This window comes from Porites lutea, chromosome 6 (assembly GCF_958299795.1).
Source record: "Porites lutea chromosome 6, jaPorLute2.1, whole genome shotgun sequence".
Taxonomy (NCBI): domain Eukaryota; kingdom Metazoa; phylum Cnidaria; class Anthozoa; order Scleractinia; family Poritidae; genus Porites; species Porites lutea.
This window is the reverse complement of record NC_133206.1, coordinates 25659565-25674784: the sequence shown is the minus strand read 5'-3', so window position 1 is coordinate 25674784 and position 15220 is coordinate 25659565.

The window sequence follows — 15220 nt, the reverse complement described above, 5'->3', positions numbered from 1 at the left end:
ACCAATTCTAATAGTTGTCTCATTATACATTGTTTTCAAGAAAACAAGGACAAACACAGAATTGCATGGAACACAGTTTGACATTCCTCTTAGAAATCATACTTGGTGTGCACCAGTGGGGTAGAGACAAAGTCAGGCTTATGGCGTATGATTCCTGCCAAAATTCATGGTTTCAATTTTAAATGCATCATTTAAATCTCTAACCTCGGTACTTGAATTTTTTAGCTAAATTCAAAATTTTACACTCTTCCTTTAGATGAAAACGTTTCTATGCTCGCGTCCCTTAGCTTTTAAACTCAACTCTTCTATTTGACCTTGCTCGCTGTGTATTTTCAACTTGCTTCATCAAATTACATAGTAGAACCATGCAATTTTCAACTCAGCGCTATGAATAAAACTATACACCAGACAGATTTTCCAATATTGCTACTTTTTATAAGCTTGAATGCCTGAACCAATACTCAAGGCATTTTGCCACTTACCAAGTCATATTTCAAACTCAACCATGTGTACTTTCAACACGACTTGTGAATTTTCGTTCATGCTTCAGTGATCATTGATCAAGACCAGGGAGCCTCCCTGGGTCAAGACAATAGAAGCCTTTGTCGGGTGGGTGGCTCTTTAGTCCATCATGCTTAGTGCATATTGCACAAACATGGCAGCAGAGTTTGCACTTGCTTAGATTCCTATCAGTATGGTGACAGGGTGCAGAGAAAGTCATTTTTACAGCTGAAGCTAACATTTACTAGCCCAAACATCATTTCAACTAGCCCAAGAATGTTTTGATGAGCAGATTGGTTTGACAGTACTACTGTAATTTGAATTCCTCAAAAAACTTCACTTGCCCATCGGGCAGGTTAATAACAGAACTCACTAGCCTGATAGCAAAATCCACTAGCCCCGGGCTATTGGACACTACATGGTCGAGTTTGAAATGTGACTCGGTAAGTAGAAAAATTCACCAAGTATTGGCTCAGGCATTCAAGCTTATAAAAAGTAGCAATGTAGGAAAATTTGTCCAGTGTAGGTATGGTTTTATTCACAGCGTTGAGTTGAAAATTGCATAGTTCTACTGTGGAACTGTAATTTGATGAAGCGGGTTGAAAATACACAGCAAGCAAGGTCAAATAGAAGAGTTGGGTTTAAAAGCTGATGTTGAATTTAAAATTCAAACCATAAATTTTCGTGGGGATCGTATACTATATGGACTGAAAAATACTTTCACAACTTGCAAAGCAGTCACCTTGTGTGGTAGTTCAGAGGTGAAAAGCGAACCAGCAAAGAGAATAATATTCAATAACTGAAAAAAATATATCTCATGCCTCTTTGTTTTTCTCACATATTGTATTTGTCCTTGCAAAATCGAAGCGACACTACCTGCATTACTGTGTAAATTCTTAACCAACAACAATGCATGCTGAACTATCGATCGAATTGATCAACTTTATAGATACATTTATTTTTCCGGGTGAAGAGAATACTATTATAATAGTAGTTGTGAGATAACAATTACTTGAGAAAGTGCCAGATTTATCAGAATTAAATCTTTTCAAGAGAGCCTTATAATATGAGCTTACATTGTGTACATATTCACAATTCAGTGATAACAAATTTAATTTCACTTCGTTTATTGGAATCAGTAAACACCTTAATTGAAAGTCAAAATTCAAATGAGCCCAATAAACAAATTACATCCATTGCCGAAAGCTCTTTACATTAAAGCAGCCTTAACTTTCCTTAGGTTTGCAGCAAAACACTTCTTAATATCTTAACTCTTTGGCGATTGTTTCAGCTATATGTTGCTATAATACATATATTATGTTGCATAGCCTGTGAACAGTACAGGCTCTCTGTTGGGCAAAAGTTAAAAAAATCATGAGAGGGGAAGGGGAAGAGCCAGTAGAGAAACCTATGAGGCTGCTACTTTGCGGCACCCACTGTGCATCAGATTCTGATGCAAGCTCTTATTGGCGAGAACACTGACAGGTCTTTTGATCTTTAACATGGCATCTTCTGGCACATCCATGAGAAGACACACAGGGCTTGCACTGTAGAGAGAGCTCCATACAATCCATGGAGAGCTCCATACAATTCCTTATAATTTTGTTATAAGGAATTGTATGGAGCTTTCGAGGAGACTTTTCTTAATTAGCTTAGGCACGGCGGATTTTGTCACATATGATCAGCACGAGGTGTTTCTCCCGACACCCTTCTGTCAGGAAAATGTCATCATATGAAAGCAAAACAGACACGATCGTGTCGGCAGGCCGAAGCCAGCAAAAATAAAAGGCTTTTCTTCTTCCAATTCAGAGGTCAGTTTTGTTTCCATCTGGTCAAAAATCAGGCTTTTAGGTTGTAGGTAATAAAATATTGTCTTATTCTGTTCTCAAGGACCTTTAGAAAACGAGACAAACAAGATAATTGACTAGAGAAAGAAGCGTGAAAACGCTTTTTTGGAAGAAAATATTTTTTAATTCCGCCAGCGATTTTGCGAAATCGCAAAGCGCAATATATTCAGTTTCTTCCAAAGCCATCACAACTAAAAATGAATTTAGTTTGTATCGCAAAAGCCACGAAAATAGAGCTGAAAAAAAAAAAGGATCAGTAAAAATTAATAAAATCACCAAGAAACCGTCTCGCGGGAGCTTTGTCAAACAAACCGTTGGTAAGGTTTATTTATCCTAACCTGGAAAAGGAGACGTCTGCGCGCAGAATACATTTCATCCTACATGTAGTTGTGATTTCTAGAACGGAACGCGGGAGCCTCATTGTCGTAATATCTTCTACATTACAAGAACCACAGCAGAATCGCCCTGCTCGCGTGCTAGCTTTCCGCTCCAATATTATGACTATACACAAGGCTGTGCTCTAAGGAAAATTGAAGGGAGCCCAGTGCTCTGAAACTGTAAAATCTAGGGTGCCCAGCATATGATTTGTATGAAAAATCTGAGATTTTCTAGTCGCCCACGGGCAAAAGTTAGGCGCCAGGGGCCACCGGGCTCTGCTAGAGCACAGCCCTGTATACAGTACCAGTGAATTGTTTCAAAATTAAAAGCGGCCGAAACTTATTTCCATCAGCGAGTAGTTAGTTAGTTAAGCAATAATAATGCACAGCACTGTAAATAACACAGTTCTAGAATATCTGATGGCTTCACGTTTTGTTTGTCGCTACATGCGATTTTATCACTTATAACCTAACAGAAAATGTAAATGTACCTGAAGGGAATACCGTGTATTACCTTACCTTAACGCTGTGATTTGTGTAAATTTGTCTTTTGCTATGATTTTAGACAATACGACTTCTCCTGACTATCAATTGTGCGTCAAAACAAGCATGATAATGAAATAGTCGAAGTGCCATGGTGTAGCACTTTATGACAAAGTTTTAACTGGAAAACTTGTTACCATCTGATGTACACCTGTATAGTCTGTTTGTAAGCTCTGCCTAAAGAATCACTGGGTTACACTGCACCCATGGATGTGCCACCTTAAGTGCAGCCTACGTTTGTTAGCTCTACCTAAAGAATCACTGGGTTACACTGCACCCATGAGTGTGCCACCTAAAGTGCAGCTAATGTTTGTTAGCTCTACCTAAAGAATCACTGGGTTACACTGCACCCATGGGTGTGCCACCTAAAGTGCAGCCTATGTTTGTTAGCTCTACCTAAAGAATCACTGGGTTACACTGCACCCATGGGTGTACCACCTAAAGTGCAGCCTGTTTGTTAGCTCTGCCTAAAGAATCACTGAGTTACACTGCACCCATGGGTGTGCCACCTAAAGTGCAGCCTATGTTTGTTAGCTCTACCTAAAGAATCACTGGGTTACACTGCACCCATGGGTGTGCCACCTAAAGTGCAGCCTATGTTTGTTAGCTCTGCCTAAAGAATCACTGGGTTACACTGCACCCATGAGTGTGCCACCTAAAGTGCAGCCTATGTCTGTTGGCTCTACCTAAAGAATTACTGGGTTACACTGCACCCATGGGTGTGCTACCTAAAGTGCAGCCTATGTTTGTTAGCTCTACCTAAAGAATCACAGGCTTACACTGTACTCACGGATGTTTGCCTCGCGCTCTCTTCAAAGACAAAAAAGCTATAGTCTGTTTGGCCAAAAATCAAGCTTTGTTTCCCCTAAAAATTTGACACAATATTAGGGCCCTGAAAGACGTTAAAAGTTCCTTCATAATAGAAGAGTGTTTTGCTAGAGTTAACAAATGTTTGGCTTACATGAGTTTCAATATAAAGGTGCAAAAACTTATCAGCATAATTATAGCACACAAACATTGTCATCAAACTCCTGGCATGTAGCCTGAATAAGCAAAGCAAATATGAATAAAGCATATAACGAGAAATATTCGTCAAATGGTCTCGTTAAGTAAATTATACTTCACTTTGCGAAAGAAATTTATCGCTTGTATCCGTGTTACGCATCGAAAAAGCGAGGAGTCATCGCATGACATTAGGTAACAGAGGTAATACTCACGAGTTTCACTTCAATTTAAAACTTCAAATCTTACCTTACAGTGGTCGGTTCATTTACCTTACATTAATTGCCAACACTAATAAACATGAACAAAACGATGAAATCCGGCACTCTTCTTTCAGAAGTAGCAAGCCGCATGAAGTAAAATCCACCGATATGCACTGCATTCTCACTACAAATATAAACATTTGTCGTGAAGAAAATACTACGAGGAGGAAAAAATGCCAGATCTTCGCCTCGGCAATGTATTCCAGCTACCAAGCCGGCGTATCCCCAGAAGGTGGACTCGAAGTGGGACAAACCTTGTGATTTTTTTAGGAGCCCTTTGCGCGCAAACTAATTTATTCTGGCACGAAATGAAGACTAAGAAAATGTATCTGAAATCTAATACACGACAAGAAAATTTTTCACACTTTCGAGGAGCGCAACATATTAAATGGGATTAAGTCGGATTAGCTGCCCGCGGAGAAAACATCCCTGCGTGGGAAGGTACTTCTAGTAAAAAGCCTCTGTGTCCTTTCATGCTGATAAGCTTATTTAGCCACAAAAATACATTTCAAAAGAGCTAAAATAAAATGTTCTTGCATCAGAGGGCAAATCACACTGACCAGAAACAATGACAACAATAACCTCAGACAATCAGTATACATGTCATGACCTCTCACTTTTAAATGGGAGGGAAAACCACAATTTTGCTCAGTCAAAGCTTACGCTCCAGCACATAATCTACCACCAGAGAAAGAACTCATTGGAACAAGCAGCATTTTGGCACCAGGTAAAAGTCAAGTGTTGCCTCCTGATCCCCTTTTTACATGCAAAACTGACTACATTAATTGACAATCTTGCTGACAGAATATCAGCAATTAATAGACAAGAGGGTGGAATAGCAGCCTCAAAGGTTTGTCTTAAGGCTCTCCCCCTTTCCCTTCCCTCTCCTCCCAACTTTTTTGCCCTTCCCCCAAACAGAAAGTCTGTTCACAGGCTATATGTTGCATATTCCAAACTCTACAAAGAGAAAAAAGAAAGACCACAACATACAATACGTCTGAAAAGTTAAATAAAATAAGTAAAGTTGCAATTTACCAAAATAAACAAAATGCAATAGTGAGAAACAATCCCGCCTCCAGCCACCATGATTTTGTTCCTTCTCAAAACCGTTTACATTGTACCTTTGGTTTATGATGCAATGCGCAACATTAGTACACAAAACTGCTGGCAAGACCCTTGATGATTGCTTTGCAAGTTGTGAGAACATCATTTCCATTTCATTTAAGAGAATGTATGGGAAGTAACTTCCCTCCCCCACCTCCCTCCGTGCACACAACCTACACATTAGTCACTAATAGACCTTTCCGGCATTACGCTCTATTGAGCAAACGCAAAGAAATGAGGATGAGGTTCGGGTGGACAATTTCATACAAAGGTCTATCTGCCAGCAGTAACTAACTAATCTGTAGGTTGACCTTGCAATGTATGACTTCTAAGAACAAACTGTGTATACTGTCTTTGTCCTAATTTTCTTGAAAACACTGTACAGGGCTGTGAACATTTTTTTTCTCTTGAAAGGACATATGTCCCACTAAGACACCATCTTGGTTGGACAAGCAAAGTTTTAGTTGTACATAATGCCAATTACAAGTCCTTATTCTATAGGAAAATTCATTACCTGATGAGGGAATTCCACGTTAAATTGCACGCGAAAACCGATATCGCACGAATTGAAAGGACATATGTCCCACTAAGACACCATCTTGGTTGGACAAGCAAAGTTTTAGTTGTACATAATGCCAATTACAAGTCCTTATTCTATAGGAAAATTCATTACCTGACGAGGGAATTCCATGTTAAATTGCACGCGAAAACCGATATCGCACGAATCCCGCGTTAGCGAATAGGAAGCAAGGTCAGTCGTTCACGTTTGACCCTTCGACAACTTTTTTTTGTACCTTGTGCTTGTTTTTACATTTTGTTTTCAAACTCTTTTACATGTAAACAAGCTTCACACTAATCGTAAGGATAAATAGAGGTTTTTCACTGAATTTACAAGCCGTTTATCGATAACATCTTTTTTCAAATTGGTCATTTGCTCGAGAAGGAAAACAATATACAACTTTTACCTCTTTGGCGGCAAAACTGAAAGAAATGAAGTATCCAAGCAAAAGCACTGAAAGTTTAATGTCGCGATTGATATATGGTAAGTACCTTGAAATGTTTTAGAAATGCTGTTCAAGTTCAGCTCTGTTGTGTACTTTTCTAAGTATCACGATTCAGGACGATTGCAAGCGGCGTACTCTTTTTCATGTTTTCACTGAGGGGCCATGTCGTCTTTGAAGGTATTTATTTCTTCTATGTGACAATCGACCCCGGCACTTCCTCCGTTATTGCTTCTCCGTTTTGTTTGGTTGAACTTTGGCTTGCCATTTTCTGGGCCGTGTTCACAAGATTTTCTTCTTTTCTCGTTGTCACGAGCAAAATGCCTCTTCGAGAATTTGTAGTTCAGTTCAAAACAAGGAAGAACCTCTGGCTCACTGTAAAAACGCTTTTGTTTGTTTTGAACTCTTCAAAAGGTGACGATGGTTTTGAAAACATTTTAAAATGACATTGTAGAAAACCTTTTTTGCAGTTGTTGTTTTAGAATTTGACGATAGTTGTTACGTACATGTAGATGCGAAACAATATTGCTTAGCCTCGTTTTTAACTTGCAATTTCACACTAAATACCTCGCTTCTTTAACCAATCAGAATGCCAGATTTTACTCAGTTATGCGATTCTCAGTAGAACCTAGTGTAAGTGAAGAAATATTACTTGAAAATAACAACATCACTGTTTCATGTAAACAAATTTATCCCGAAGCATTACATTTTTATCAAAAGTTACAGGCAAAAAGAATGAACTTTAGGCCAACGAGTTTTCAAAAACCTCTATTCTTGGCTTACAACCACGTGACAAGGCGGTCATATTGGTGGTGTGTTGGAGGTCATTGCAATAGAATGTTTTTTTTTTTAAGAATTTACATGAAATAGGGTTTAGTTCCCGGAGGAGAGAAATGCTTTTGTTCTTAACCCTAACACACCACCAATATGGCTGCTGTGACGTCAAGTGCAAACCAGCAATTGTAATCCATTTTAATCTTCTTCAAGTTTGTCTATCTGAGCCTCCTTTTGTGTTCGCTGTCTTGTTTATACCTTCTTCAACTGTTGTGAGTAGTTATTTTTATGTTTCAGTCAATATGGTGGCAGTTTCATCTGTTTAAATTTTGATAAATTTCGTGCCACAGCTCCTTTATAAAACATTGATTTCATTGAAAACTTAAAATGATTTAAATAGTTTGAAAACAGGGCAGCTTACCTTTTCTTGCTATCTAATTTTCCAGCAAAATCCTGAGTCTTGGAGCGCTTTAGTAGTACAGTCCTTAGTATACTTCGGTGTTCAAATTCTCAGTCTGCTTGACTGAGTCTCCTGTATCGAAAGGGTTGCCTCTTAAGATCTATCGACAACTGAAGGTTGAACGTTCGATGATAATGTGTTACAATCCTCAGATGTCCTGTGACGCTATCAAGAAGCATAATTATGGACTCAAACTTCTGTCTGCTTCTGAGGGAAATCAAACAAGTTGGCGTGATCGAAACGATCGATTTCACACTTTCAAAATGGACGCCAAATCGGAACCTGAAAGAGCATGTGCAAAGCGAATACGCGCTGACCAGTCGCTTTGCTGTATTGTTTCATTTCCAGGCCTCATTCGAACGTGTAACCCCCAGGTTTTCTTCTTTTTTCTTCGAAAGTTAGTCAATACTCCGTTGAAATTAAGTAGCCATAGTTTTTCGAGAATGCCGTCTGTAGTTCATCGTAACTGAGGAAATAGTTATCACGCATGTTCTCTCTGTTTTGAATTTGTTTTCGTTTAACTGGTTGTGACAAAGACACTGTATTATTTTTCAAGAGTAAGTGACAGGCCATTTATGTTAACAATGCCTTCCAGTCACCCGAACAGAATTACACGATCTCCAAAAACATCAAGCCAACGATTCTCATCGTTAGCGGCGTGAAAACTACTTCGGTCATGCTAAAAACAACAAAGAAAACAGATCCTGCTACCAGAGTGCACGTGGCAACCTTACAGTTACTCAACTTTCATATCTCGCGTAAAAGAATGAGCGTAAAGTGGTCGCGACTTTATGTTACCTTCATTCAACCTTTAAGCCAAGTGCGTAAATCTTTACCAACCTCGGCGTACCTTGGAAAGTTTGCGTAAATGAGTTAGTTGCGTTTTTATTAGGTAAAGTTTAATTTTTCCTAAATTTCAGTTTTCATGCCATTTTACCTCACTGTCGAAAGTCGACATAGCTTTGGCTAACTGATATCGTTAAGAATCAGAGCTCGTGTATTTCTTGACACACCGCAGAAGACGTGTCCGGGCCACGATTTGTCCTGATTTTTCACGACAGAGGTATCGGGGACACGGACACTCTCTGAAACGCCGCGTTTCATGACACCTCGCGTGTCGGTATGCGATTTGCTAAGTGCCATGGGAGTATCGTGGCCCCGTAAATTCCACTAAATTACTTATTTCACGCAGTGCTAATTTCAAGCAACACGACAGTTGCGCAAGGGGTTTTAGACAAGTTTTAGCTTTCTAACAATAGTTGCAAACTTCTAGAAAAACGACAGTCGCGCAGACATTTTTGACGCCAATATCGAGCAATAGGACAGTGGCGCACTTTGTTTTGCGCAAGGTTTACCTTTTTCACCAAAGTGGCCAATTTCAAGCAACAGGACAGCTGCTCCCGGTGTTTTGGACAAGTTTTAGCTTCTTAACAAAAGTTGCTAATCTAAATCGAGACGACAGTTGCGGAGAGTGTTTTGACGCCCATTTCAATCAATTGGACAGTTGTGCACGGTGATTTGGACAAGTTTTAGCTTTTTAACGATAGTCGCAAACTTCTAGAAAAACAACAGTTGCACAGACTTTTTTGACGCCAATTTCGAGCAATACTACAGTTGCGCACGGTGTTCTGGACAAGTTTTAGATTGTTAACAAAAGACGCCTAGTTCAAGCAAAGCGTTAGTTGGGCAGAGTGTTTACACCCAAATTTCAGGCAACACGACAGTTGTGGACGGTTGGACAGTTGTGCACGGTGATTTGCACAAGTTTTAGCTTTTTAACAATAGTCGCAAATTTGAAGCAAAACGACAGTTGCGCAGAGTGTTTTGACGCCAATTTCAAGCTACAGGACAGTTGCGCACGGTGTTTTAGACAAGTTTTAGCTACTTAACAAAGTCGCCAGTTTCAAGCAAAACGACAGTTGCGCAGAGTGTTTTGACGTCAATTTTAATAACCTGGACAGTTGCGCACGGTGTTTAGGACAAGTTTAGCTTTTTAGTAAAAGTCGCCAATTTCAAGCAAAACGAAAGTTGCGCAGAGTGTTTTTACGCCAACAGGAGTGTTGCGCACGGTGTTTTTGAACAAGTTTTAGCTTTTTAACAAAATTGGCCAATTTCGAACAAAAAGACAGTTGCGCAGAGGGTTTTGACGCCGATTTCTAGCAGCAGGAGTGTTGCGCACGGTGTTTTGGACAAGTTTTAGCTTCTCAACAAAAGTAGCCAATTTAGAACAAAAAGACAGTTGCGCAGAGTGTTTTGACGCCAATTTCGAGGACAGTTGCGCACGGTGTTTCAGAGAAGCTTTACGTTCCGAACAATACGGGCCAATTTGAAGCAAAACAACAGTTGCCCAGAGTGATTTGAGGCCAATTTCGAGCAACAGTACGGTTGCGCACGCTGCTTTTTACAAGTTCTATCTAAAACAGCAAATCGAATTTCTTGGATATTATTCACCACACAAACCAATTAAGGTAAATTGAAAGTTGCGAGCCCTCTTTCCCACAGGCCTTCGGTCAAACGGCCCATTTCAAGCAACATGAAAGGTGCGCACGGTTTTTGGACAGGTTTTATCTTCTTAACAAAAGTCGCCAATCTAGAACGAAACGACAGTTGCGCAGAGTGTTTTGACGCCAATTTCGAGGAACAGAACAGTTGCGCAAGGGGTTTTGAACAAGTTTTAGCTTTTTAACAAAAGTCACCAATTTCAAGCACAACGACATTAGCGCACAGTGTTTTGACGCCAATAGCCTAAACTTGTCCAAAACACCCTTGCGCATTTGTCCTCTTGCTCGAAATTGGCGTCAAAACACTCTGCGCAACTGTCTTTTTGTTCGAAACTAGCCACTTTATTTTAAAAGCTACATCTTGTTCTAAACACCGTGCCCAACACTTCTGTTGCTCGAAATTGGCGTCAAAAGACTCTGCGCAACTGTCGTTTTGCTTCAAATTGGCCCGTATTGTTCGGAAGGTAAAGCTTGTGTGAATCACCGTGCGCAACTGTTCTGTTGCTCGAAATTGGCGTCAAACACTCTGCGCAATTGTCGTTTTTCTAGAAGTTTGCGACTATTGTTAAAAAGCTAAAGTTCGTCCAAAACGCCGTGGGCAACTGTCCTGTTACTCGTTATTGGCGTCAAAACACTCTGGTCAACTGTCGATTTGCTTGAACTTGACGTCTTTTGTTACCAAGCTAAAACTTGTCCAAAACACCGTGCGCAACTGTCGTGTTGCTTGATATTGGGGTCTAAACACTCTGCGCAACTAACGCTTTGCTTGGAATTGGCAACTTTTGTTAAAAAGCTAAAATTTGTCCCAAACACCGTGCGCAAAAGTGCTGTTGCTTGAAATTGGCCGCTTGACATAAAGCCTTTGGGAAATTGGCATCAAAACGCTATGCGCAACTTTGGTTTTTCTTAAAATGTGCTCCTTTGGTCAACAACAAGAGGAAAACATAAATCTTTAATAAAAAACGAGAAGAAAAAGACAACCTAAAAAAATATTCTCACCGTTTGACCTAATGCTTATGAGAAGGAGGGCTCGCAACTCTCAATTTACCTAAATTGGTCTGCGTGGTCAATTATATCCAAGAAATTCGATTTTCTGTTTAAGATAAATCTTGTGAAAAGCAGCGTGCGTAACCGTGCTGTTGCTCGAAATTGGCCTCAAATCACTCTGCGCAACTGTCGTGTTGCTTCAAATTGGCCCGTATTGTTCGGAAGGTAAAGCTTGTGTGAAACAGCGTGCGCAACTGTCCTGTTGCTCGAAACTGGCGTCAAAACACTCTGCGCAACTGTCTTTTTGTTCGAAATTGGACACTTTTGTTGAAAAGTCAAACGGCCAATTTCAAGCAACAGCAGTGTTGCGCACGGTGTTTTGGACAAATTTTAGCTTTTTAACAAAAGTCGCCAATTTCAAGCGAACCGTTAGTTGCGCAGAGTGTTTAGACCCCAATTTCAAGCAACACGACAGTTGCGCACGGTGTTTCACACAAGCTTTACCTTCCGATCAATACGGGCCAATTGGAAGCAAAAGAACAGTTGCCAAGAGTGATTTGAGGCCAATTTCGAGCAACAGTACGGTTGCGCACGCTGCTTTTTACAAGTTCTATCTAAAACAGCAAATCGAATTTCTTAAATATTATTGACCACACAAACCAATTTACGTAAATTGAAAGTTGCGAGCCCACTTTCCCACAGGCCTTCGGTCAAACGGCCACTTGCAAGCAACAGCACAGTTTCGCGAACGTGTTTTGGACAAGTTTTCGCTATTTAACAAAAGTCGCCAATTTCAAGCAAAGCGACAGTTGCGCAGAGTGTTTTGACGCCAAGTTCAATCAATTGGACAGTTGTACACGGTGATTTGGACAAGTTTTAGCTTTTTAACAATAGTTGCAAACATCTAGAAAAACGACAGTTGCGCAGACTTTTTTGACGCCAATTTCGAGCAATAGGACAGTTGCGCACTTTGCTTTGCGCAAAGTTAAGCTTTTTAACAAAAGTGGCCAATTTCAAGCAACAGGACAGTTGTGCACGGTGGTGTGGACAAGTTTTAGCTTCTTAACAAAAGTTGCTAATCTAAAACGAAACGACAGTTGCGGAGAGTGTTTCGACGCCAATTTCAATCAATTGGACAGTTGTGCACGGTGATTTGGACAAGTTTTAGCTTTTAAACGATAGTCGCAAACTTCTAGAAAAACGACAGTTGCGCACGGTGGTCTGGACAAGTTTTAGCTTCTTAACAAAAGTTGCTAATCTAAAACGAAACGACAGTTGCGGAGAGTGTTTCGACGCCAATTTCAATCAATTGGACAGTTGTGCACGGTGATTTGGACAAGTTTTAGCTTTTAAACGATAGTCGCAAACTTCTAGAAAAACGATAGTTGCGCAGACTTTTTTGACGGCAATTTCGAGCAATAGGACAGTTGCGCACGGTGTTTTGGACAAGTTTTAGCTACTTAAGAAAGTCGCCAGTTTCAAGCAAAACGACAGTTGCGCAGAGTGTTTTGACGTCAATTTTAATAACCTGGACAGTTGCGCACGGTTTTTTGGACAAGCTTTAGCTTTCTAACAAAAGTCGCCAATTTCAAGCAAAACGAAAGTTGCGCAGAGTGTTTTGACGCCAATTTCTAGCAACAGGAGTGTTGCGCACGGTGTTTTGGAAAGGTTTTACGTTCCGAACAATGCGGGCCAATTTGAAGCAAAACGTCAGTTGCCCAGAGTGATTTGAGGCCAATTTCGAGCAACAGTACGATTGCGCACGCTGCTTTTTACAAGTTCTATCTAAAACAGCAAATCGAATTTCTTGGGTATTATTGACCACACAAACCAATTTAGGTAAATTAAAAGTTGCGAGCCCTCTTTCCCACAGGCCTTCGGTCAAGCGGCCAATTTCAAGCAACAGGACAGTTGCGCCATGGTGTTTTGGACAAGTTTTAGCTATTTAACAAACGTCGCCAATTTCAAGCAAAATGACAGTTGCGTAGAGTGTTTTGACGCCAATTTCAATCAATTGGACAGTTGTGCACGGTGATTTGGACAAGTTTTAGCTTTTTAACAATAGTCGCAAACTTCTAGAAAAACGAGAGTTGCGCAGACTTTTTTGACGGCAATTTCGAGCAATAAAACAGTTGCGCACGGTGTTGTGGATAAGCCTTAGCTTTTCAAAAAAAGTCGCCAATTTCAAGCAAAACGAAAGTTGGGCAGAGTGTTTTGACGCCAATTTCAATTAACTGGACAGTTGCACACGATGTTTTGGACAAGCTTTAGCTTTTTAACAAAAGTGCCCAATTTCAAGCAAAACGTTAACTGCCCAGAGTGTTTTGACGCCAAATTTTAGCAACAGGACAGTCGCGAAGGGTGTTTTGAACAAGGTTGAGATTTTTAACAAAAGTCACAAATTTCAAGAAAAACGACACTTGCGCAGACTTTTTTGACGCCAATATCGAGCAATAGGACAGTTGCGCACTTTGTTTTGCACAAGGTTTAGCTTGTTAACAAAAGTGATCAATTTCAAGTAACAGAACAGCTGCGCACAGTGTTTTTGACAAGTTGTTTTTGACAATTTTTTGCTTTTTAACAATAGTCGCAAACTTAAAGCAAAACGACAGTTGCGCAGAGTGTTTTGAGGCCAATTTCAATAAACAGGACAGTTGCGCACGGTGTTTTAAACAAGTTTTAGGTATTTAACACAGTCGCCAGTTTCAAGCAAAATGACAGTAGCGCAGAGTTTTTTGACGCCAATTTCAATAACCTGGACAGTTGCACACGATGTTTTGGTCAAGCTTTAGCTTTTTAACAAAAGTCCCCAATTTCAAGCAAAACGTTAACTGCCTAGAATCTTTTGACGCCAATTTTCAGCAACAGGATAGTTGCGCAGGGTGTTTTGAACAAGGTTTAGCTTTTTAATAAAACTCACAAATTTCAAGCACAACGACATTTGCGCAGAGTGTTTTGACGCCTATTTCGAGCAACAGAAGTGTTGCGCACGGTGTTTTGGGACAAGTTGTAGCCTTTTAACAAAAGTGGCCAATTTCGAACGAAAAGACAGTTGCGCAGAGTGTTATGACGCCAATTTCGAGCAACAGGACAAATGCGCAAGGCGTTTTGGAGAAGTTTTAGCTATTGACGTCAAAACACTCTGCGCGAATGTCGTTGTGCTTGAAATTGGTGAGTTTCGTTAAAAAGCTAAAACTTGCCCAAACCCCCTTGCGCAACTGTCCTTTTGCTCGAAATTGGCGTCAAAACACTCTGCGCAATTCACGTTTTGCTTGAAATTGGGCACTTTTGTTAAAAAGCTAAAGCTTGTCTTAAACATCGTGTGCAACTGTCCAGTTGATTGAAATTGGCGTCAAAACACTCTGCGCAACTTTCGTTTTGCTTGAAACTGGCGACTTTGTTAATTAGCTAAAACTTGTTTAAAACACCGTGCGCAACTGTCCTGTTGCTTGAAATTGGCGTCAAAACACTTTGCGCAACTGTCGTTTTGCTGAAAGTTTGCGCCTATTGTTAAAAAGCAAGAACTTGTCCAAAACACCGTGCGCAACTGTCGCTTTGCTTGAAATTTTGGTGTAAACACTCTGCGGAACTAACAGTTTGCTTGAACTTGGCGTCTTTTGTTAACAATCTAAAACTTCTCCAGCACACCGTGTGCAACTGTCCTATTGCTCGAAATTGGCGTCAAAACACTATGCGCAACTTTGGTTTTGCTTAAAATGTGCTCCTTTGGTTAACAACAGGAGGAAAACACAAATCTTTCATAAAAAACGAGAAGAAAACGACAACCTAAAAAAATATTCTCACCGTTTGAACTAAAGCTTGTGAGAAAGAGGGCTCGCAACTGTCAATTTACCTAAATT